The sequence below is a fragment of the Phoenix dactylifera genome, unplaced genomic scaffold (assembly GCF_009389715.1).
Source record: "Phoenix dactylifera cultivar Barhee BC4 unplaced genomic scaffold, palm_55x_up_171113_PBpolish2nd_filt_p 000007F, whole genome shotgun sequence".
Classification (NCBI taxonomy): Eukaryota; Viridiplantae; Streptophyta; class Magnoliopsida; order Arecales; family Arecaceae; genus Phoenix; species Phoenix dactylifera.
The window spans coordinates 295,208-306,429 of NW_024067666.1; positions in this window are offsets into that span (position 1 = coordinate 295,208).

Sequence of the window (11,222 nt, forward strand, 5' to 3'; positions counted from 1 at the left end):
AGATGATTTCATGAAAAGAATTGGATAAGGTCCAATTCTCTCTCTTCATGGCACCATGACACATGTCATGCTTATCAGTTCTAATTAGGATTGAATTTCGAATTCAAACACTTTAAAATCATCACATGACCCCCTAATCTGATGGTGGGCATGGGGCATTGATTGGAATGAAAAATTACGGCGACATGATCAAGGGTTATGATGAGATCAAACACATCATGCCGCCATCCATTCTGAATTTTCCCTTGCGCATGAGTTCAAATTTCGAATTTAATTTGACCTATGGTTGAGATCTGATTTGGGGTTGTTATTGCCGTACTCATGCACCAACTAAAGGTGGTTCAGAGCATTTGAATTTCGAATTCAAATGTTTTGAAGAATGTTTTTAAAAAGGGTACTTCATGGGTGTCGCCAAGAATAATTTCTGCAGCCTTCTTCTCCTTCACGCCACAACACTACCTCCTTCTCCATTGGAGTTAGGGTTTTTAGGGATTATCTCTGAGAGATTCTAGATCAGATCCGAGTTCTCTACTCTTCCTACAAACCTCTCCTTCTTTTGCTTCAAGACGATTGATCAAGAGTTGATCAAATTCGAGTGAGCAGATTTCAGTCTTCTCACGTTCTGCAGTTGCTAGCATAGTTGCAGAAGGAGATCCTTCAGGCTTCGCGTGTACTTCTCGTAGAGACCATTTGTATGCGTGGCTGCGAAGTCGAGGATCAGATCCACAAGTTTCTACTATCATTAAAAGGTATTACTCTAGATCTTGCATTAATCCTCTATATTAGTGTCAGGGTCTAGGTCTGATTCTCCGAGGTTTTACCCTCATTTGGGGCTCCTCATAGAGTTATCTCTAGAGTCCATTCGATGGATATTTGAAGATTAATTGGAATAGAGTTTTTACCTTTCAGATTTGATAATTAATCATGCATTAAGTTTTAGCATAATTGTTTAAACAATTCTGGCATAATCCTTTGTGTTCATACAGTGCTGATTTCTAGATTTGATCTTGTTGGCATGCACGAATTAAATTGTCTAATTCGATTTTTTTGCTGCCATTTTGAAACTCTAAAAGAACTACGTATGGCTTGATCCTCCTTTCAAAGGGGTACGTAGGCAACCCGATCAGGTTCAGCCATGTGATTTGAAAAAGTTTCAAAATTCAGCATGCTAAACACTACTAAAACCCGATTGATCTCTTTCAATAACAAGGTCGTCGACATAGACAAGACAATAGCACACGATGCCGTCCAAGGTGTGAATGAACAGTGAGATATCAATGTAGGAGTGAACAAAACCATAGCTGAGAAGAGCAGCTCGGAGAGATTGGTACCATGAACGTGGTGCTTGTTTGAGTCCATAAATACTCTTCTTTAATTTACAGACATAATGAGGCTTCGAGGGATCTTCAAAGCCGGGGGGCTGTTTCATGAACACAGACTCACAAAGAGTCCCATGCAAAAATGCATTGTTGACATCCAATTGCCTGAGAGTCCAGCCGTTCATCACAGCTAGAGTTAAAATTAGCCGAATAGTGGCTGGTTTTACAACCGGACTGAATGTCTCGAAATAATCCACACCAGGCCGCTGATGAAAGCCCTTGGCTACCACTCGTGCTTTGAACCGACTGATAGAGCCATCTGAGTTCCATTTTACGTGGAACGCCCACTTGATGCCGACCAAATTTTGTCCAGACCGAGTGGGAACAAGATCCCAAGTTTCATGCTTAAGGAGTGCAGTGAATTCTTCGGACATGGCTGCACGCCAGCGCGGGTCCTTGAGAGCCTGACTAACACATGTTGGTTCTATGGGCTCAAGGAGAGGATGTTTGGTCACAACATGGAGTTGCTTTGGGCGGTAAATATTTTTCATGGAGCATGTGGTCATGGTGCGAGTGCGGGGAGGATCTGGTGGTGGGGAGGCCACGGGAGAGGGAGCTTGCGGAACTATTGACGGGTTAGTTTCCGGCAGGGTAGATGTTGGGGGGGGCTCGATAGTGGGGCTCGAAGAAGGCAAGGAAGAGTCCTCTTAAGGCGGTGCGAGCAGGGTGTGTGGTGCAGTAAGAGCTCCCATTGGCACGATGGATAGCGCTGGCTCGCCCATAAGCGGCCTCTCAGATGATGGTAGAGTAGAGTGGGACAGTGGTGCGGAGACCTTGAGAGAAAAAACTAACTCATCAAATGTGACATGTCTTGAGACATAAAGCCTTTTAGTGTGGAGCTGCAGACAGAGATATGCACTTTGACTGGTTGAGTAACCAACAAATAGACAAGGAAGAGACTTTGATTGAAACTTGTTGCTATTATATGGCCGCAACCAAGGAAAGCAAAGACAACCGAATGATCTAAGTTTTAGATAGTTGGGCTGCTGAATGAAGAGAACTTCGAAAAGTGATTTGTGACGAAGAATAGGAGAGGGCAACCTATTAATAAGATAGATAGCAGTAGCAAATGCATAGGACTAGAATTCGGATGGAAGAGAGGCATGACTAAGAAGAGTTTGGCCAGTTTCCACCACATGACGGTGACGACATTCGGACACTCCATTTTGTTGTGGAGTGTGCGGTGCCGAGGTATAGTGGCTGATTCCATGCTGAGAGAGAAAAGGTTTTAACGCTATAAATTTTCCACCGTTATCTGAATATAGGCTTCGAATTTTAGCATTAAATCTGGTCTCAATCATTTTATGGAATTGGGAAAAAATAGTTCGGACATCCGATTTTTGATGTTGAGGAAAGAACCATATATACTTAGTGAAATGATCGATAAAAATGACATAATATTTGTGACCACTAACACTTGGTATAGGCGATGGTCCCCAAACATCAATGTAAATAAGATCAAAGGGTGCATTGCTTGTCATGCCATGTTTGTGGAAAGGTAATTTGTGAGCTTTATTGATGGCGCAAGAATCACAAAGTTGAGAACAAGGCTTGGTGCTACTAACAGGAAGAGAGAAAGAGGTAATAAGACGAGAGACAACTTTGAACGAGGGATGACCAAAACGACTAAGCCATCCATCTAAAGAGGTCTTCTCATGAACAAAAGCAAGCACCTTATTCTTTGGTGGTGTGCCAACAGGAGCCGGTAAGGGGTACACACCATGCTCACATGGTCCTCGTGGAAGAATCTTCCTCATTCTCCGATCCTTCACAAGAAAAAAAGTAGGATGAAATTCAAGAAAAACATCATTTTGCTTTGTGAAATAATGAACAGACGGTAGGTTTTTTTGGATAGTAGGAACACAAAGGGTGTCTTTAACATGAAATGTTCGATTGGGATAGGAAAGAGTTAGAGAACCAAAATGTGTTATAGGAAACATGATTCGTCGTCAATCACAACTTCATCTGTACCATCATATTCAAAGTGGAGGTGGAGATTAGACATCTTGGAGGTGATGTTGTGAGAAATAGCAGAATCAATAAACCACCTCTTGTCCGTACTCGGAGTTGTCGTGGTGCAATTGGCCGTAGTCTCCGCAGGATGAATCTGAGGGCAGTATTTTGCAACATGACCAAATTGATCACAATACTGACATTTGGGCGGTGATTTTTGCTGCTTGGAGTGTCGAGGCTTGGAGTTTCCTTTCTGCTGCTTGCCGCGAGAGAAAGACGAGTGCTTCTTGTAGGAATGCTGATGAGATAACTCCTTACGCTGCATGGTATTAGCAATGACTACCAGCGTTTGAGAGGAGGATTCTAGGCATTTAATTATAAGATAGGATTCATGCCCGACGAGCAAATCATGAAGCTCTTCAAAGGAAAGGGATGATTCCCGTGCACGAATAGGAGCAGCCATATCGCAATATTCAGAACCAAGGCCATTGAGGAACGTATAGTGTAATGTCATCAGGGGACAATGGAGCATCAATTTGAGCCAGTTCATCAGCAAGAGTTTTTACAGATTACAGAAACTCAGTAACGGTGCAGGTACCGCGCTGAATGAGTGTCAATTCCTTCTTTAAGTTGCATAATACGAGTGCGGGAGCGACTGGCATAAAGCTTGGTTAGTCTGCACCAGGCATCATGGGACGTCTTCGAGGTTGCTATGAGAGGGATCATAGCATTAGAGACCGATGTGAGGATAGCAATTAATATGAGCTTATCCTGACGAAACCAGTGGTTGAAAGAGGCACTGGCTGCAGCATCGGGATTCGAAGAGGTAGGCACGGGGTGATACTTGAGATCCATCAACATAGCCAAATAGGTTGTAGCCGAGGAGTAGGGACTCGGGTTGAGCATTCCAAGAAGGGAAGTTGATTGGTGTGAGTCTGGCAGTGACCTGTTGGAAGGGCATTGATGGCAATGAGGGGAGTATCAGTGGAGGTGGGTGAGGGTTGAGTATTGGGAGACGTGGTATTGGATGCGGATTCCACCATTTGCGAAAGCTGGATCGAAAGGCTCGTTGGAGAAGAGGTTGTCTTGCTCTGATACCATAAAGAGCGAAACAAACAACAGGTTTGTAAAGGCTCACACACCTTTCATTGATATTAAGGATGTATATATACGAGTGATTCACTTGAATCAATCCTGAAATTATGCTGTGCTATAACTGCCTAATATTTGACACCTATACAGAATATTGTTTCCTACAATAGTGCTCGACAATAACAATATATGAGCTATGCATGGTTGTAAGATATAACAATAAAATCCTCCTAAATTTGTTTGATAGTTTCAATCATGGAGGATGTGTTGGAGCAGATTTTGTGGAATTAAAATGTTAGACAATTATGCTGTGCTATAACTGCCTAACGTTTGACACCGATACAAAATATTGTTTTCTACAATAACAACATATGAGTTGTGCATGGTTGTCAGATATAACAATAAAATCCTCCTAGAATTGTTTGATAGTTCCAATCACGGAGGATGTGCTGGAGCAGATTTCATGGGATTGGTAACTGTTCGTATAGGTTTGAGGATCACTTTGAGTCCCTGTGTGATATCGTCGTCCCAATCCTCCTCCTCCTTGTCCTTAGAGAGAGATTTGATTGGGGGAGAGGAAGTCACAAAAGAGAAAAAGAAACAGAACGGTGGAGAGGATTTGGAAAAACAGGAGGTGCCGACGGTAATATTTCTTCTTGAAATTAGTTTCTAATAGCCAAATTTTGGGAATGAAAGTAGAGGGAGAAGTCAGCAATCCTACCATTTTCTTCTGAAAACCCAACCTCGAAGTTTGAGGCTTTAAGGGTTTGGTTGGGTTACGTTAGATTAGATTTCTAGAAATTATTTATTTTAAAAAATAATTATATAAAAAAATAAATTTTACCACATCTGATTAGTAAAAAAAATTACTTCAAAAAATAGATTTGAAAAAAAAAATTATTATGTTTGGTTGGATATAATATTTTGTGGAAATATTGTAAAATTTCCAACAATATTTTTGAATAAATAATTTAAGTAATAACTTTTTTTCTCACTCCATTTATTAGCTATTTCTAGCCTACTTCCATCAATATTGTCAATATTAGCTCTTTTGAATATTAAAATATATTTATATAAGTTAATAAATATTTTTAAAGTAATTATACATATATTAAAAATATTTTTTGATTTTAAATAAAATTTAGTATGCTTTAATGTATAAATAAATATAGTAATCATTAATAAATTCTATGTTAGATTTATTGATAATTAATAAATATTTATCAAGGAATATATGAATATATTAAATAAATATTATTAATCAATATATTGATGTATTGATCATATGTTAATATAATATTCATATAATATATATGAATATAATTCATATTAATTATATAATATAATTAATATAATATTAATATAATATAAGTGAGGGCATTTTCATTATAAAAATGATAATTTCATATTACTTCAATTCGATAATATTCCTGCATAGGAAAAGAAATACCACCCCTTTGGTGGTATCTATCTTACATTATTTTTTAAAAACTTAGACATGAGACCTATTATTTATTTTACTATTTCTCTCATTTATTTTTCATATCAAATATGGTATTCTGACATGGAATTTATTTTTTCATGCCAGATTAGCCCAAATAGACTCTAAAATCATAATCATCAAAAGGACTACATATTTTTTTTTTTTTTTGGCATGCGTGTTCTGCATTGGAACTTGTTGACAAAGGCCAAACAACAAGGTATAAACTCCTCAAAGGCATGAGATGATACCTTGCAATAGTATGGCTCTCGTGTGCTTGTATAAAAGAAAGAAATACTTCAATCACAAGCTATGAACCCTTAAAACAAAACAATGCCAGGAGGAAAAAATGTATTATGAAAAGTGAAGATCATGAGAGTTTTGAGGAGGCTTAGAACTCCTATTTGTAAGAAGTTAAAAAAAAATCTAGTTTAGACAAAATACCAAGATGCAAAATGAGAGCAAAATCATGCTTGTATAAGCAATAAAAAGAAGTCAGTCCATGGTTCTTTTTTCTTGTCAAAGTTAATAAGATTACAACTTTATTCTACTATAACTAGGGAAATTATATTCTGCATTGTGCGCACTATGTGGCCATGTGCCACACCAATCACCGAGATGCATTCTTATGGGTCCCATTCATCATATGCTTTTCTTGGAGATTAGCCAACAAGAATGGACCTTGGTGATATTCGACACGACGCACGACTACGTTGGTGAATGTAGTGCAGGATATAATTTCTTCTATAATTGATGATTATTGATGGTGTACCAAAATATCAACGACAGTAAGATTCCAATGTTGATGAAGCTAAAAATTGATACAAGCCCAATCTCAAAACCAAACTCATGGCAAAAAACTTAGTTAATCTCTCTTTCTCTCTCTCTCTCTCATCTGACTTTTGTTGTTTACAAATGCTTCATGTTGAAATTTAATTGGTATTGTCACGCCCTAAACCCATCACCTAATCAACCATATGATAAGCTGCATAAATCTTAAAGCAATGTCCTAAAATCATATAAGGCCATAATATGAACAAAGTTTTCAATAACTCCAAAAATTTAAATCAATAGTTTAATAGCCAAATAAATCCCCCATAATCAAATAATCAAACACATTCAATTATAAAATATTCAAATTTAATTTGGTATCAAAAAATAAACTAACTAACAAATGACTTCATTGTTCGAACTCCACATACAACCCCATCGAGGCTACTCATCCTGCAACTTCGAAAAGAAAAAAAAAGAGGTGGTGTGAGCTTTATAGCCCAGTAAAAATTTTCTACATTCACACCAATATATATAGTGAATTTAAAATAAATATTAACTATAAACTATATTAATATGCTGGCAAAAATTATAAAATTTTATACCAATTAATCAATATAGCTCAAATAAATACATATAAATAAGTGTACTAAAATGCATGTCATAAAATATACAACTTATTCAAAAAAACATGTCACATATATTATTAGTCTTAATTTTTTGTTCAACATAGGTTTCATATATCTTATTCTATATTATTATCCATATTTTCAATCAATAATTATTTTTCTAATCCGAACTATCCATAGTCATGCTTTGGCCCATAACTTACAAATATAATTTCATGCTTTGGTCCGTGGTAGCAAACCATAATATCCATATTTTAGCTCGTGATGACAAATCAAAATATCATGATTCATCCTATGATTGGCAATCTATAGTACCCCCACTTCGGTCTATGGTGGCAAATCAAAGTATCATGATTTGGCCCATGATTGGCAATCCATAAAAGGCTAGTCCGAATTCTTTTACTCAGCAATCAAATTATTCAATTTCGTCTGTGCGAGAGAAAATATAATTTTATAAAAAAATAATTTACTAAAATAAATTCAGAAGATTGAAAAGAGCTTGCCTAAATCGAGAAGTATGATATACACTGCCCTAAGAACATAATTCGTCCCCTACATGTGGATACGAAATGATCTCGTCCTGAGGTATAATAACCCGGCTCAGTCTGATCCTCCTCTACCGAGCATGATCGCTGGAGAGGCTTGACCCGACCGACTCTTTGAGTTGCCCAGAAAATAAAAGAATATAGAAAGTAGAAAGTTGAAAAATAAAAGAACTCTGCGTGTGGAAGAAATTCTGTGGAAATAGAGTACCAGTGAAAGAGAGATTGGATTCGATTAGGATTAATCCCAGAGGAGTCTATTTATAGACTTTATCCGAAGACCGAAGAGATGTGATAGTTCCGAAGATACATAATATTTCGGAAATACTGTATTAAGAGTCATAACTCTTCTGAAAGAGGCATCACACAAAAAAGATATTTTAAAATATTTAAAACAACTAAAGATTAGGGGATAAGAAAATTTAAATCTTTTTTAATTAAAACTCTAACAGAATTTGGTCATAATTCGTCGAAGCTAATTGGAAAATGCCATTGACAGAAAAAGGAAAAATCCTCAACTAGCTCCTATTTCATAACAAAGTCCTAACAGGAGAAATCCTGAAAAACAAGGAAGATCCAAAGACCACAAAGCTGTCCATTATGTTGTTCTGAAAGCAAAACCGCAAATCATCTGTTTATCTCTTGCAGATACACAATGAAAATATGGTTGAAGATTCGGGAGAAACTTCATATCCCTAACCCTAGGACATCAATCGATGACGTGGAATCATTGATGAAACAATCTACCGACCAGCATATCCGAGAGCGTGCTTGGATTGCCTAGCTTCAACAACCTATTGGACTCCATGGAAAGAGAGAAACAGAAGATTGCTCCATTCGAAGCCCTCTCAGAGAACATGATTTACCAACGGAGAATTTTTCTCCTAAACAACTAGACTTCATGTTACAAGGGGAAAGCTCAGCATGCAATGCTTGCGAGACATGATCTCACCACTGAAAACAGTAGTATAACAAAAAAAAAAAAAAAAACGGAGGGTTTCAGGTTTCAGTTTCCACATAGTAACCATTTTCCCACAGACTTTTGTCTGAGGGTTGACACGAGGCCTCCAAAAATCTCAGTCAACTTAACCTATTGCGTAGATCGCTAGCTTAAGGGTGGTGCAACCCACTGCACATAATTTTCCTCTTTTTCAAAGCCACGCATGCACCACGTAAACGATGCCTCATCGAAAATATGGGCATGCATCCTTAGGGCTCTCCTTGTACATTATCAACTCTATTCAGTAAATTTCTGGGTGGTCATACCTCCCTTCTCATCAAAAGAAAAAAAAAAAAACCCGGCATCCTTGTTTATTGTGTTCAAACCAAAACTATGCATTCGATAAAAATCTGACACATTTTTATTTAAGAATTTTAAGCAATTATTGCTATATATTATTTGCACTTGACTGATATTTGTTAATGCATATATGCATAATAGCCATTCAAAGAATGACATATTGGTTAATCTTTTGATAGCTCCTTCTTCATGATTTTGTGAGGATTTCTTAACAGCTTGACAGAAAGAAAATTCGACCCACACCTGACCACTCTCCAAAGTTTGCTTTAAACTTTGATCTCTATAGTTGATGAGGAGCTACTTTTGCCCTTTGAGCCATTAAATATTATGAAAGCTACTTTAGGTAGATGTGGGAGATGCGTGGAGTCAATGCTTGGAGAAGGAACTAGATGCCCAAGAGGCAAGGATATATAGCATTCCACTAAGAGGGGCAGGCATCTGGATGAAACATTAGATAATACTTATAAAGTTCCCATGAAGTTGTTGATGTGGCCTTCCGAGGTAACATAGCATGGTTGACATCGTTCCAAAAAGCCATTACTCTGTAACTGGTTTAGTAACACAAGGAAGCACAGTACTTTCAGCTACAATTATTCTTCATTGGAGTTGTCAAGCGATGCACGGGGCTTGAAAATTAAGGATATTGGAATGCACTGGGAAATACAGATACACATTGATGAGTATTGATCAGAGGAGTCATGCTAGAAAAAGAAATTGAGATGTTTGTATTGGGAAAGGATTCTACATGATAGAGGTGATATGGTTGAGAAAAATGTCTTATTTTTGGGAATGGAGATGGACCAGGCTTCTATCTTGTCTGTGAATGATCGCTTTGAGAGCTGTGTAAATGGATGACCGAAGTTCGCGGTGCTTTAAGATTTGCATGGCTCACAATCTAATGGTCAATGTCGTGAAAGAAGATCAATCATTCTTCTATGTAAAAGGTACAACCTGAAACTGTGGAGATACTAGTAACCACTGCTGACAATGTTGTCAAAGTAGAATTGACTTCAATGATTCATGAAAAACTCACACTTGAAACTATTTTTCAAACATCAATATTATTAATAATAACTTTAACTCTCACCTTGCTAATGTCTTATCCTCTACTTATTCTGCAACGAAAACACCTATTTTAAAGTTTGGGCAACAATTCTAGCAACTTAAGACAAACAAGTCTCTCTCTCAGTCATATATATATATATGTAGGAATTTTCATGATTTTAATTAGGTAGGTGCATTGCCTTGATGAAGCATTTGTCAACTCATGTATAATTGCATAAAAAAATACAAAAAATACCAATGATCAAGGTCCAACATGTCTATTTGCTCCTACCACCGATTATCATACTATGTACATCAAGTACAAATGCTAGTGGAGGAGCAAATTTACAAATAACATGCCTATGTATAACTCTTTTTGCATAAAATTTTTGTGTTGCAGATTGGCTTAAAAAAATTTGTTTTGAGAGAAAGGGATATAGACACACTCACGCTATAATTATCTATATTCATATGTTTTGGTGTACGATCTAAGAATCGCATTTAGAATCTCTGACTGCCAAACAGAGAGGCGAAGCCATTGGGACAAATCCTAATTTTCAGTCTATATTAATATATGAAGCAAACCATTTTGAAAGACATTGAACATTTAAACATGCTCTTATAAACTCACATCTTTTATTTTAAAAAAATAAAAAAAAATGGAGCAGCAGTTCAGGAATCTACAAAATCTTTGGAAAAAGAGCAATCACCTTAACTAAGAAAGCTTAATACATGACATAACCATGCATATTCCCTTTATATGCAATGTGTGTGTTTAATGTTTATCTACCAAGAGTGATCAACCTATTTCTTTTTGCAAAAATCAAGACAATATACCCATTACAACCTAAATAAGATGAAATCTCTCCAATTCAATAATGTGGTGAATTTTAATATACAATTTGAAACCAACCATTCTGGTATAATATATGCACGCCTAACTAGGACAACCAAGAGAACCCACCACAGAACCCAATTTGTCTGAATTTTCAACAATTTAGCATTTTGATAGCATGCACTCCAAAAACTCAG